The sequence below is a fragment of the Gobio gobio genome, assembly GCF_949357685.1.
Source record: "Gobio gobio genome assembly, chromosome: 4".
Taxonomy (NCBI): Eukaryota; Metazoa; Chordata; class Actinopteri; order Cypriniformes; family Gobionidae; genus Gobio; species Gobio gobio.
This window is the reverse complement of record NC_137100.1, coordinates 22,676,113-22,684,678: the sequence shown is the minus strand read 5'-3', so window position 1 is coordinate 22,684,678 and position 8,566 is coordinate 22,676,113.

The following is an 8,566-nucleotide window of genomic DNA, read 5'->3' as shown; positions in this document are numbered from 1 at the left end:
CTATCCAATGGTTTAAAAGAAAGGAGTAAACACAGTCACTAGTAGGTTCTGACGGCTGTCAATCAAAATGTGGAGCGGATTTGTTCCATGTAAACGAATGGATAATTCGGTAAATTGGTTATATTCTTAATATATAATATAATATAATATATAAGACTGTCAATGAACTAATTTCATGTTGCTTTATATTTTATTTGTTCATTATTGGACTTGGTCAGATCTGATGCCTGCTGCCTTTGGGCTCAGTGATGTTGAATTTAAATTACATGTACAATGTTACATTGATGTAATGGTGTTTTCTGGAAGGGACTAAAGAACAGTATTTTTATCATCTGAAAGGCAGAATACATATGTTTTTATTAAGTTAGATAGACATTGTGTAACAGTTTCAGGTTATGTTTTAGTGTCGGTAACATGTCCCACATTGTCCCACGCAAACTTAGGAATTGTCCCACATTTGGTTTGTTTGATGGTGGTCACCCTACAGGCAGGCTCCTGGTATTCTTATCTAAAATGTAAAATAAATAATGTCAATCCAAATGTAAACTTTGTTTGTTAACGACGTTATTTTTGCAACTAACGTTAGTGGCCAACGTTAATTTACTAACTAACGTCGTCCTAATGTACGCTTAATATGCTCGATAAACAAAATCTTCATTGTATTGGTAAAGTTAATTCAATAAACTCACTAACGTTAAGTCTTTTTAAAAATAAAACGTTAGGTTTACGTTACCTCAGTTTTAGTACCAAAGCTGAAGCAAATGATAACCTAACGTTATGTAAAGTATGTTGTCCGGGCCGTGAGCTCTCTCCTCGGGCAAAACTTACGATGCTCGCTGCACTGGTTCCTAATCTAATTCATTAAACTCATTTTTTAAAATAAAACGTTAGGTTTACCTCAGTTTTTAGCAGCAAAGTTTAATTCAATTCAATTCATTTCAAATTTATTTGTATAGCGCTTTTCACAATACACATTGTTTCAAAGCAGCTTTACAGAAAGTGCATTTCATCGATGTACAGTAAAAATGTTAGAAAGACAATGTTAAAGAATAATGTTCGAAAAAGTTAATCAATCGTGTATTAATTTAGGCCATAACAACGCTGGCGTTGAGTCTAAGCAAATGATAACCTAACGTTCTGTAAAGTATGTTGTCCGGACTGTGAGCTCTCTCCTCGGGCAAAACTTACAACGCTGCACCGGTTCCTAATCTAATTCAATAAACTAAGTTACTTTTTTTTAAAATAAAACGTAAGGTTTACCTCAGTTTTTAGCACCAATGCTGACAAGCAAAAATTGGGGTGAAGACAACCGCGGCTAGTACAAATCACACTTACCTTGCTTGTTTGCCGTTCTCACGGGGGATGAAAAAATCTTCGCAGGGTGTCCGGACACAGCTCATATGTTCTCTGGAACCGCGTGAGCTCTCTCCTCGGGTGAAACTTTCAACGCTGCACTGATGGTTCCTAATATAAATCTAAAGCAAATCCTGTCGATCCCAATTGTGCCAAAGAGGCCGTTGTGGTAAATACAGTATTATACTTTATTTTTAAAAAATACAGGAAATCACTGTATTTGGTGTTTGACGTCATAGAAAATACCCATGATGCAACGGGAATTACAGTTATTTACTGTAAAGAGAATTTACAGTATTATACTGGGTGATATATAGTAAATAACTGTACAAATTACAGAAATGTCTAACAGTGTACCGGGTTTCTACTGATACAAAGCCTAATGCTAAATCACTGAAGTTACCCTTTAATGTTTTAGCTTAATGTGTAGTCTGTAATGTGGAAGTGTAATGGAAGTTTGTCATTGGAAAAGACAGGGTAGGCTATGAACACATAATATGAGGGACATTTGTGCAGTGAATTATCTCCTTCATAACAGTGATCGCGGAAGAGTAAACAGGAGGGACAGCGCTGGAAGCTGCTAATGGCTGAAGGCACCTCAGATGTCTGCACTCTGACACAGCTCCAGCGTGCTCATCATTCGGAGTCTCTGGTATCTTATTCTGAGTACAGCTTTCACTCCTCTGACGAAGCCAGAGACCTGGTCTCTTTTGGCGGCACTGGTGAGGACAAAACCATCGCCACCGCTTCCCTTGAAGCCGTGCCATTCTGAGAAGGCGTACATGGCAGCTGGGCAGGCGGCATCCACAATTCATACTATGGCGGTGCTTCAGGTCTTTCAGGTGAAGATGTTGGAGGCCTTGGATGAGAGGGGTCCGGATCCTAAGTCGAAACTGCGCTGGCGCTGAGAGCTGGTGCTCAGACCAATGAAGAAGTCTGCTCAGGGCATTGGTCACTGTATGGGCAGCCTGGTGGTCCTACAGCATCACTTATGGCTGACGCTGGCAGAGATGAGGGACTCAGAAGAATGCGCATTTGCTGGACAACCCCATTAGCCCCATGGCCTATTTAATGACGCTGTGGGTTCCTTCTATGAGAAGTTCATTGAGGGCCAGAAGCAGTCCAGGAGCTGAGCCATTTCCTGCCAAAAAGGGCTGCAGCTCCTCCAGAGCATTCAAGATCCTCCTCTGCTCATCACTCGTCTAAGTGCCAGGACAGGCTCAAGGAAAGACCTGGAACCAGCTCTGAGGCCCAAGTCCAGGCAGTACAAGTACCCCAAGAAGCAAGGACCCCACCGAGTAAGCTGGTGCCTGAGCTTCAGACGCGTTCCTGAAGGGAATGTATATTTAGCTTTGCAACACTTCCTTCCATTTGTGAAGGACCATCATGCTCTTGTTTGGACCGACAACAAAGTGGTAGTTTCTTATATTAATCACCAAGGATGTATTCATTCTCATCTCCTTCAAAGGATGGTGGAATGTTTCTTTCTGTGATTGATTACAGATTGATTATTTTGCACTCCTGACATACATTACATGGATTTTATTGGAAAGCAAGATATATTAAAAAACATTTTGCTGTGTGTATTTCAATGCAGGAGAGAGCTGATAGTAATTTTCCTAGCTTGTTTAGTTTATTAGATGAAGGTGACGGTGTAATTGAGCTAAATGTGAAAAGACCCAGGTAATTCATTTTCAAGGTTTTTTTTTGGATCTCATTTTCTTGCTCAACTTCTTTATCTCTCTATATCTCACACACACTGTTTTTCTCAGCCTCTCTCTCTCTCTCTCTCTCTCTCTCTCTCTCTCTCTCTCTCTCTCTCTCTCTCTCTCTCTCTCTCTCTCTCTCTCTGGTGACTGATATTGATTTTCAGTGTTGCTACAAGACCAGAACCGCCTGCAGCAATTAGCACTCTGAACTCCAAAGATACTTTAAATGCAATGTGCAAAAAAAAAAGAAAAAAAATAGAAAAAGAAAAACAAAACAAAGGAACTGCTAAACTCTCATACCAACAACAAATCAAAATTGGTAAAGGTTTACAAAGTGCTCTTCACACAGATATCATTATATTTAAAGTGACTATTTGAAAATTGCTTTTCATTAGTGCTAAAATTAATGTGATTGTAATTTGTTTTCCAATGTGTCAGAATGTTGAACTTTAAGACATCTCACTCTACACAGCAGTTATTTTAGTCCACCACAAGAGATGAGCTGCTTTTCTCTATGCCGGGCTTGTGCTTGCTATTGATTCCTTTAAATCAATACATGCCGCACAATCATATAAATAATAGTATTTGAGGCGCAGGGGGTGATAACTAATTTTAAGCCTTCATATGCATTTGGTTAAATGGCAGAAGCCACTAACTGTCAGGGATGAGATTTTAGTCTAGCTTGGATGAAATGGCAGTGAGAAATGTATTAATTTCATAATTGCAGAGCTCAACATCAAAAAAGGAATCTATTTATTTAAGTAAATAACTAAGATCAAATGTGATAGTAAAGTATTTTACTTTTGTTATAAAAGATTTCTATTTCAGATGCTGTTCTTTGAACTTTCTATTCAAAGATTCATGAAAAAAATGAATCACGGTGTGGCAAGCAGTGAGGCAGAGGGGCCGTGAAAACGGGGCGAGGTCGGTCATGAGTGATAATGAGCGCCAGCTCGTGTCTCACGAAGGAGCTCGGATGCATAAAAGGATGAGCGACGACAGTGAAGGACGAGAGAGGACCAGGCCAAAGGACGAGAGAGGACCAAACTACTTTCAGTTTGTTTGTTTTATTGATTCAAGTTTGTTAAACGTTTGCCAGTTCCTGCCTCCTTCTTCCCATAATTACATAACCCATTACATCGGTGCCGAAACCCAGGAGGAAGGAGGGACATTCTGTCGGAGAGCCTTCGCTGCTGAGGGGGATCGCGGTGCTGAGGAGGTCGGGCAGCGCTGAAGAATGAGGACTGCAAGTGGCTGCCCGAGGCGGTGGTGCTGGATTGATGGAAGCCCCGGTGGGCGGAGAACTCGCTGCCCTGCTCCTGGGTCGAGGTGGGGTGGCTGCCATCCGAGAGGGAGCAGAGGAGTCGCCAGCATTTGCCGTGGGCCAGAGCCTGCTAACGTTTCGTTCTAGCCTGTGTCAGTCTCCTACACAGTTTAATTTGTAAATAGTGCAGCGCTTTCGAGTCCTATATGGCAGACGATGCCGTTCACATGAGCACCACAACGCATGGATGTGATGATGACATGGGAGCTACAACGTTAACTGCGTACACTCAAAAAAAAGAGTACAAAATTGTAGCTTTTAAGGTACAAGTGTCCGTCAGGTACCCTTAAGGGTACATTTTTGTACCTCTAAGTCAGGGGTAGGCAAGTTCGGTCTTAGAGAGCTGATGTCCTGGAGAGTTTAACTCCAACCCTACTAAGCCACCACAGTATAAAACGCATGGCTCCCAGCATGCATTGCAGCATTAAGTATGTCACCATTGTTGAGATTCATATGCTGATTCTTGATATCTGTGTGCATCTAAACTTTTTTGCCCCTAGAATGTATTTAAAAATCAAAATTCAGAATCCCTGATATGTAGCAAGAAAGCATTGTTGGTGAATATAATTTATTAATATAGTTTTAATCAGTGATGAGTTCAGTCAAACATTTTTATTCATTAATTCCTTAATAACATATTGTATTAACTAATAATGTAAATTAATGTGTTAATTACCATAACGGGTCAAAGCCATGCATTTCAACTTCCAGTTGTCTGCTTTAATTAATCATTAGCTAATGATTTACAAATGTATCATTATGTTATGACTTTACTTGTTGTGGCACATGACTATTAACTAATTCAAAATTAATTCAAAACCAATAACCACAATTACATATTACTTAATCAATTAGTTAATAGTCATGTGCCACAACAAGTAAAGTCATAACATAATGACACATTTGTAAATAATTAGCTAATGATTAATTAAAGCAGACAACTGGAAGTTGAAATGCATGGCTTTGACCCGTTGTGGTAATTAGCACATTAATTGACATTATTAGTTAATATAATATGTTATTAAGGAATAAATACATTATGACACATTTAACTAATAACAATTTAATGATTACTTAATCTATTAATCATGTAGAATCTTCATTAGTTGCTGATGCAGTAATCATTAATAAACGGGTTAGTTCACCATTAGTAATATATTAACTCATTATTATCTGTGCATTAGTTAAGCATGAATTAATGCATATTAGTGCACCCGTATTGTAAAGTGTTACCTAAAAATCTTACCGACCCCAAACCATGGTTCTGCCATAGTACTGTTTTTAAGGTACTCCACTACTGAGGTGAGTTGTAAAATGAAAACGGAAATTTCATACTTAAACTGCAGACTCAACAACATGAAGTTGTATATTAAAATATTGGCTGTTTTCAAACAGGTATCCTGAACACTCCCAATCTCCTACCATTGATCAGACAAACAGATGACAAAGCCAATGTACTGTAGTACGTTCAGATTTTATTCATATTACACATTCATATATGAAACATACTTTTAACATACACATACAAAATGTGTTATTTTATTTGTTATATCAGTTTTGGAATCATGTCTAAAATATCTACAGTATGCCCTTAGAAATTCTTTGGGCTAAAAATAATCAAAAAAAAAAACTTAAAATGATCAAGTATAAAACCGAGGCTTTGGGAAATAGCCATAAGCTCTTGCACTTGAATAATTTAATTTGTATGCTTAGTAAAAGCATATATATTTATGTGGCCATTTAAATAGTTATTATTAAAAAAATATTAAATGGTTTCAGTTTTAGCTCTTTTTTATTGATGTCGTACAGTTTAATGTTAAATTACGGTTATTTAAAAACTGACCTTGAATCCATCCTAAGTTTTTTTCTTTATATATTGGTGTTACAGTATCAATATCTCTTCCAATTCAACAAAAAATTTGCAGAAATGTTAGAAAAACAAATTTCATCAGCTCAGACCTGTAACTAGTTGACATGTTCAGTTTAATCTATGTGCAGAAAACATAGGTGAACTTGATGACACAAGTTTAGAAAGGCACCTTTTATAGGCAACATAATTTCATACTTTCTTCTGTGTGTCAATATCCTACACTCTAAAAAAAAGGTTCTATATGGCACTTAAATTGGTTTTTGGCTTGTAATCATAGGGGAACCTTTTTAAGTGCTGTATAGCACCAATTTTGGTGCTTCAGTGGTTCTTCAGCGGTTCTTCAGTGGTTCTTTTGCTAAGGTGCTATATAGCACCGCTACCATATACAGAACATGTTAAGATATGGTGCTATATAGCACCAAAAGTGGTTCCTCTATGATTACGACAAAGAACCACTTTTAGTGCCATATAGAACCTTTTTTTTTAGAGTGTAATGGAGGACACTGTCCATCTGCTGGTCAGCAAAGTGAACTGCACTTGAGGACATAGACAGAATGGGTTGCAACGTATTGTCCAGACTAAATTATGTCAAATAATGTATAAGGAGAGCAGAGGGAGAGAAGAAATTGTGCACGGTACATTTTGCAGCGGGCCCTGAATGGGACTGAAAATATTTACAATATAACAAATATACTGCTGCTGGTAAGAGGCTCAATAAGACTTCTGACTGCTGCTGTGTTGTTATTAAATAAACAAAAGGGCAAAAGGATAGCAAGTGCAGAATCAAAAGTTCAAAGGAAAGACATTTGTTAAGGTCAAACCATTAGCCATATTAATGAAATCAACATACAAACCACTGAGAAATAAGGTTTGTTAACAGCCTATCCCGCAAAAAGTGTATTCTGTAATTGGAACTCGGGGTATGTGAGTAACCCACTCTGCTCTCTAGTGGACATATATGGAAATACACAGCATGACACCCTCAGTGGCTGATTTGACAGCATGCCCTTAGCTGTCTGTGCTTAGGATACCCTTTAGCAGCTTATTGGCACTTACTTTAAGACTTGTTTGCACTTTACGGATTACTGTAAGCTTTTGACTCTTCAAGAGCACCAATGAAATGCTTTTTCAAATCTGATTATACCCACACAGCCCCATCCCGTTAAGTTGGTTCATTTTCTAAAAGGTCATTATGTTTATGTTGCACCTGTTTTATTTTCTTATAAGCATCACTGAACATAATGCTGCTTGCTGTCACCTGAATTGTCAACCTCAAAACATGCCATGCTTTAATAATGCTTAATAATCTGTGGGGAAATAAATAGCATGTGTAAACACGTTATTATTGTGGTTTACATAAATATTTTTACACAGTTCACTAATAAAACAATAACACAATTAGTATTATTAATATAATAATAATAATAATAATAATAATAATAATAATAATAATTATTATTATTATTATTATTATTATTATTAACAGTTCCCTTTCGAAGTTTAACTCAACACTGCATCTTGGATCAACGCTTGGGTCATCAGCGTGACCGGTGTCTTATAGGCATGGGAGGAGTCTGACGGGAAGTCTTTTTTCTTTCATATGACAGTTCCTAATCAATAATAAGAAGAAGAAAATAAACTGATTAATGTGGAATGTCTAATTCTGAGGAATTAGATGCAGAGAGAGTTGAGGAGGATGTTATTGATAAATCTGCCCCCTCTGCTGTCCACGCACAGGTGAAGGTTGTACTATCTCCTGAGGCAAATCTAGCCATCCGTGCCACACAGGTGGCCAATGAAATTGGATGTTCAATGGTTGCTATAGTTGCCACGGAGATGCATCTGTGATAAGGAGAAAATTTTTCTCCTTGATGCTTTTATCTCTGAGTTTTCCATGAGATATGTCCTTGAAGTATCTTGTTTCCCAGGATTGAGCTATATTTTCGCCTATGTTAGGGTTAAAAGTAAAGTTGTATGCTACCCTGCGGATGGTTGCTTGGGTTAGGGTTAAAAGTATGTACAATTACTTCCCCCTAGTTCATTTACCTCTCTTCTCAACCACTGTTGGGTCTTGAAGTAGGGATCTCCCTTTGGGCGGGTGATGTATAGGCCTCACTAGTTTGACCCATGTTAAAGCACTAGCTACAGTGGTCCTGGAGAAGTGCCTTTGTTTACAGTATTTGAACAGAGCTGTCACTTCCTGATAAACTAATGCTGAAAAATCACTAAGAAACATAGGAGAAGCCACCATATATAATCATTTTCATATATAATAAATTATTTGCATCTCCGAGAAACTCGTTCATCTCA